This window comes from Austrofundulus limnaeus, unplaced genomic scaffold, assembly GCF_001266775.1.
Source record: "Austrofundulus limnaeus strain Quisiro unplaced genomic scaffold, Austrofundulus_limnaeus-1.0 Scaffold3, whole genome shotgun sequence".
Classification (NCBI taxonomy): Eukaryota; Metazoa; Chordata; class Actinopteri; order Cyprinodontiformes; family Rivulidae; genus Austrofundulus; species Austrofundulus limnaeus.
The window spans coordinates 3,392,423-3,398,953 of NW_013952405.1; the positions used below are offsets into that span (position 1 = coordinate 3,392,423).

Genomic DNA, 6,531 nt, shown 5'->3' on the forward strand with positions numbered 1-6,531 from the left:
TTAAATTCCAGTGAAATATATTTATGTTTGTGGTTGTAATGTGACAAAATATGGAAAAGTTCAAGGGGTATGAATACTTTTGCAAACCACTGTATATGCATTTTTTAAGGCTTCACTTTAAATTGCTAAATTATTGTGAAAATGCTGGCAGTCTCAGTCAGATCAACTCATTACCATAAAAATATCTTCATATTTCTTTTATTGAGATCATTGCTCCTGGACACAAAGAAATAGTGTCTCCAAACGAAAAAATAGATAAATAATAAGAATTAAAAGCATGAAATTCTAACTCCAGTGGTGAGAAAAACGTCAGTGTAATTCGGACAATTAGATCCTGATGATCTGTATTCTTCAGTTAAAGAAGAATGTCTGTCCAATTCAACGGGTGACTTTTTTCTCCCATCACTTTTCCTGGAGCCTCTTAGGGAGGGAGTCTCTTACATCAGCCAGCAAAAACAGAAAGGATGATTGCGGTAAGCAAAAAATTAGTTTTGGTGTTCATTTGAGCATGTGAGTATTGTTTTAAGACAGACTTGAGAAAAATGTGGACACATCATTTAAGGTTTCAATGTCCAACTGCTTTAATATCAACTACAGTTGCTGTGTATTTTAGCCTCAAGTGTTTCGGTCGATGAAGAATGAAAAGCAAGAGTCAGTCCAAAACTAGCAACTCATATTTCTGTTGATTTTTTCCTCCTTTTTTTTTTCTTTTACAATTGTTCGTTGCTTTTTTTTAACAAAAATGTTATTTTTGGGTTTACGTCAGTTTGCTGGACTTCAGTGTATATTACAGTTATGTTCTAAATTTTGCCACCTTATGTTATGTTATGTGTAGTCCATGTCTAGCAACTATTTAGGTTGCTTTTTTCCTTCAGCTTGGTAAGAATTGGGCAGCTGTCACCCATCATTACAGCAAACTGGAGGAGAGATGTCAGGTATGCCAGTTAAACAGAACCACTTAAAGATGTGGAGTAATGTGAGTGACAGTTGAAAGTCTCAGTCTGTGACCTGAGAAAGCCGCCTACTAAACATCAGCACATGACCTTGCTTGGGAGGCCTAAAGCTGATACTGTTCCTAACACCACCCAGACTAAACGGACAGGGTTCACACAAAAACCCTATGCAGACACTCACATAGTAACATTTCATCCTGCAAATGTTATGAGTTACTGGAAGCCTGCACGCACTTCACTGAATCACTTTTCCACAAGTCATCAACGTGTTATTTTTATTTATTTTTTGTTTTGTTTTTTTGTTTTTTTAGTAATGTTAATGCACAGTATCAAAGAGATGTTTGGAATGGTGTGTCACAAGTTTGTTTTAGTTATCTGAGTTAAAATGCCAGAATTGAAAAGTGATCCCCAACTCAGCAGACACATCCATATTTCTACATCCAAAGCTTTCATAAACACAAGGAAGACAGGTTTACATACATTGCAGTTCTTGCTACACTTTATCTCATTTTTGGTTATCATAAAAAAGACCCTTTTTTTGCCTTGCCTGTGCAAGACAGTACATGTTAAGTGCAAGCCTTTGCACTGTCAGTATGGACAACTTTATCAGTCCTTATTTAATGTGTGCAGGGTGTTTTCAGCAGTAAATATAAAACAGCTATGAGCTGTTTTGTCAGAATGAAGGAGGAATATTTACTTTCTCTCTGCAGACAAAGCCAAACGTGTCACTTTGTACGATGCTTATTTATGATCTTCAGGATCTCCCTTAAGGTTTTACAGGCAAAGCTTTCTATATCTTTACATAGCAGGCTTGAGCAGGTTAAAGGTTCAAGATGACTGTGCAAGGAGGAACTGAGTTTTAATTAGACTTAAAACATTCACGTGTTAAGGGGTGTTACAGCACTTTAGGAGTTTCGAAGTTAACTGCTGATGGTTTCATTCCCTCCTGTCTCAGTTAACCCTATAAGTGTTGGTGCCATTTTCCCACCACACACTCCATCTCTCTGTTCTGGTCCTGTGAAGACCAGAATGTTTCCTTCCAAACATTCTCATACCAATCTCGCTTTCTTTTCAGTTTCACCGACAACTGATCTTGAAATGGATCTAAATGACCTGAAAACCAAGCATATTTCCATTTGCTATTTTGGGGGCAAAGGCTATGCACTGTCAGTATAAGCAGTAGCACTAGCATTAGAAACTACTATGGTTTTTTTTAAGTTAAAGTAAACAATGTAGCAGCTGAAAACAAACCCTTAAAGAAAATGAATCAACAAAGTCAATACACTAAGTGAATCTTTGTTAAAAAAAATGGGGAAAACTATGGGGAAACAAACATTGCAGTGACTTCTATCAATTAACATTTTGTTGATTGCTGTTTCATTTGTTGCACTGACTTAAATTGCATTTTAAGATATATTAACTTTACMTTAGTACTGACTACTGGGACTAACAGCAAGAAAAATCATACCACTTGTGGTAGGTTTTTACGTTTTACTCTTGCGTATTGACTCTGGGGTCATGCTGAGGTAGAGGTTTCAGGAAGACCACCAGGTACTGTGAAAACCTCCATCTTCATCCCCAGTGTATATCCTATATGTTTCATGTCTTAGGGCTATGCTGACCTCGAGAGCACCAAATACTCAACTGAAAAAAAGATTGGCCCTTCCTCAGACTGGACTTAGAATTAAACACCTCGGTGGAGTAATGCAAAGCTAAGACCATTCATAACAACAACCTAGACTTAGTCTTAAACTTGTGTGTAGTTTTATTTTTTAAATAACAAAAAAAAAACATAGGAAAAGGCTGTAAGAGAGAGAGAGAGAAAAAATACTTGCATAAAAACTAAATACACCTCAAAAGAAAATCAGCAAATCTCTCATCCAAGTGGGCTCGATGATTAAATGCCTGCATTAACAATAGATGGGCATGAGCTCTAACGTTGGCTAAACACAAGATGACTCCGACTKAACTTGTTCACCTCAAATACCTTCAGAATAGATATTAATATCAGAGCTTCTTGGCTCACAAAAAAAGCAGGTAATGCTGTTTGAGCAGTCTCAAGCCTCTAGGATCACATTTATTTGCTCAACAGTTTTAGGCAGTTCAGATCATTTTAAATGCAAAACCCGGTTTCTGTTGTCTCTGTGCCCATTTGCAGAACTTGCACAGTCAGACATGAACACCAACGTTGTTGCAGGAACTTTAAATTGATTATTTTCTAGATAAAGCTTTTGATTCTGTCTTCATATTTTAGTCGATTAAACCCGTCATATCTGTCAAAATGAATTTTGCCCACGTCAGAGAGAAAGAGGATTCTGTCTATCTTGTAAGCTAGAAAGGCAATAAGAAAACAAACTCAAATGAGGGCAGTTTTACAACGTTCTTCTGTGACACATCATATATTCATGTGTGTATTTCAGTTCAAGAAAGCAAGCTGCCACACGTATTTCATTATAAATTTGTTTTTGTAAACCTAACACCTGTGCATGCACTTCAGGCCAGTGGGCCAAACCATCAAAGCAAATTAAGTGCCTCTATGCACCTATAACCCTCGAACCCTCCTGATTTCCAGACCTCTACTTTAAGCTCCTCACCCTCCCTTCTGTACTCACATTAGAGTGCACCACAACTTGCACCCACATTGCTGCTGCCCCTTTTTTTTTTGCAAGTGGGGGTAAGAGGCTGTTACCGTGTCAGTCGACATTGGCCTCTTATCGGACCATCAGACAACCCTCAGATTCTCTTTCCAGATGGAGGTGAGATAGAGCTTCAGAGGCCCAGACTCCCGCAAACTCTGAGAGCATGGAGGCCTCCCCTGATCTCCTACCTGATGGTGATGCTTTAATGTGGACTCAGGTTTCACTTGTCTCCCCTGCCCGGCTGGGCCTGTGCTGCTTTCAAGACACAGGCGTGTTCGGGCCTCTTAATGTGGGCCCTGTTTCTGATGGGCCGCCTCTATACTATGTCAAGGTGAAGCTCCGGGTCAAGGTGTTGTTCTGCAGCACAGCCTCACTAGGATTGCCCCCGTTCTGTTGAAAGTTGTAAATAAAAAWCTGAAAGGAAAGCAGCAGGAAGTCCACAGCAGAATTATTGCCTTTTTTTCTCTCTACAATAAAAACGATGTCATTTACATTTTCCCTCTTTCTTTCTCATAAATAATCAAGACAAAAATGCTTGCAGGAGTAATATGGAAGTTAGTAAGAGGAAATTCTGAGCTCTAAGAAAGATCAAACAGTTTGGGGTTGAGAGACAGTTCCATAGATCTTTTGTTTCATTAACTTGTATTTTGAAGCTGTGTGAAAACTGTGTTCATTCACAATAATACAGTAATTTCCTTTTCTTGCCTTTGGCAAAGTTTGATAATTAAACATTTAAACCTGTCCTACTAGTAACACATTTTCACTTCTGTGCTTTGATGTGAGCCTTTGCATTTTTGTGTGGATTTTCCCATCCGTGCTCATGTTCTGCTTTAAATACAAGCACGTTATGTTGGTGTGTATGTGTGCAGGACAACTTTTGTGTGTTTGCAGAAAATGCCAAGATAAGTACTACATTGGGAGCAGCTGCTGCAGATTCCACCTGTGTCATTTGTACAGCAGCAAAACTTGGCTGGACTTAGGGAGCTCATCATTCCACAAAGGATTAGAGACCAAAAAAAAAATGGTGACAAGGAGAGGGAAAAGTTGGAGATATGAGTTTTTCTATTACTTTCTCTACCTAATAGAATCTTCGCTAACTTCAGGTTTGAGTTGCTACTAGTGCCTGCAGTCTCTTTTCTTTATTTCAAAGCAGATGACAGATTGAGGAGGAGTTAATGTGTGCTGTGGAGGGAGTGTTTAACAAACAGTATGCTGTCTGACTCACAGACACACGCTCCCTCTCCATGGGAGTTTATTGAGAAGGATACATGAATATGTATTTTTTCCCCCCAACAACAGTCAACTCCACCTAGTGGCGTTTGTACTGAACACATTTCTGTCAACATTCAGGGATGATTGTTTGGAAATGAAACAGTACACCAGCAATTGTTTATCTCCACTGAGTCATTTTAGCYCAAGATTACTGGAAAGAAACGATCAAGTCTGAAGTAAATTTGGAATATGAGTTCCTTAAAAGCTACAAACTGTGCAGATCCTGTTGCCTCTGAGGTCTACCTTTGCGAGACACGCTGTGCTGCTGGAGAAGCAGCTAGAAATRATGTTACTTGGTCTGCTCAGCACTCCTCAGTATGGCATCTGTGAGGCTTGCTCACACTTGCTTTCACCGAGCATGTGTTTATTCAGATGAAGGAAATTATGTAATTAGCCTGTGAGGAATTGTTTTCTTTCCTTCTTTACCTCGTGCTCTACCTTTACCGCTCTGTCCTTCTTTTTCTCCTCTCTTTTTTTTCTGGTGTTTTCTCATCCTGTGACAGCAGGAGATGGTTCCCGTTTAACCCGGACCACACCCCTGTTCACCTTCATCATTAATCGCCATCAGAGTGAAAAAGTGAGTGCTTGTCTTGCACATCCATTTTGGTCGCTGAAAAACAGCTTTGTTGAACTTCAAAGGCGGAGTTGGAGAGGTAGATTTACGGGTGGACATGGAGACTGCGGATGTGTGTGTTTGTGTGTGTGTGTGTGTGTGTGTGTGTGTGTGATGGGGAGGGGGTTGCGTCAGACTGATTTAGTCCGGCTTGTGCACTGGGAGATGGGTTCAGGGGTACACACAGGCAGAACCAGGGAGGGAACGATTTGGGGATGGGGTGGGGGGTGTGGACCTGGCATTATGCTCTCTAATTCCAGCCGGCCTGGAGGCCTGGAGCGCTAAGAAGGGCCTCACTGTTGCTCTCTGAATCAGCCAGGTATTGCTTACATAAAAAGCAAGTGAAAACAGCTGTAGGGATAATTAGCTTGATTCTCCATTACATGCCATGAGGGCCAATAACTAAAAAATGGAGTTTTGTTTGGGTTAGAACTGCAGCCTCAACCAGGGGGAAGTTGTAAAAGTCAGTCAGAGAAAAGAAAGAGAAGGGGAAAATGGTAAAAAAAGAAAAAAAATAGGAATGGAGAAACGAGCTCTTGAAGTAATTGATGTAAATAAGATGATCTCTGTTTCTGTCAGCTTGATGTACAGCTTCTAATGGTGACACTATTAGAAAATGACAACATAGATGTGCAAAGAACGTCTTTGTTTTTTGCTTTTTTTGGTTTTGTTTTTGTTTCAGTCATTAACAATGCGTAACTCAGCCAAGTTCACACTAACTGGAGCATAATGCACTCCTTACAACAAATGCAACATATGTTTGTTTGTTTTAATTATTTTGTGTATTCTCAAAAGAATGTGTGACATCTCTTGAAGTAGTTAACCAAACAGAGGTATAAATAGTTTTGCGGTAACTTTTTGCATGACATCATGTCAGGAATCTCCGTTCAGCTACTTTTCTTAACTTAAACAAAACATCCTCTCTTAAACAGGATATGTTCTCTGGTTACAGTTAGGTAGTGTCTCAACAAAAAGTAATGAGCTATTTGCAAAGACCAGTGAATAGGTCATTGCTACTTCCATGCACAGTATTTCACCCTAACTGTTTATATAT

General features: G+C 39.5%; 1 protein-coding gene across 6 annotated transcripts in view; it reads left to right on the top strand.

The window, feature by feature from the left end:
- The window catches only part of LOC106523924 (ELKS/RAB6-interacting/CAST family member 2), a 160,583-nt gene that overhangs the window by 151,212 nt on the left and 2,840 nt on the right, over positions 1-6,531 (top strand). Inside the window, exon 19 of one of the 6 annotated variants that reach the window (XR_001310953.1) lies at positions 5,368-5,441. The exons of the other annotated variants lie outside the window; for them this stretch is intronic. The gene's annotated coding sequence lies outside the window, so the exon portion shown is untranslated. The remainder of the gene's footprint in view (positions 1-5,367; positions 5,442-6,531) is intronic. 6 annotated transcript variants of the gene reach the window in all.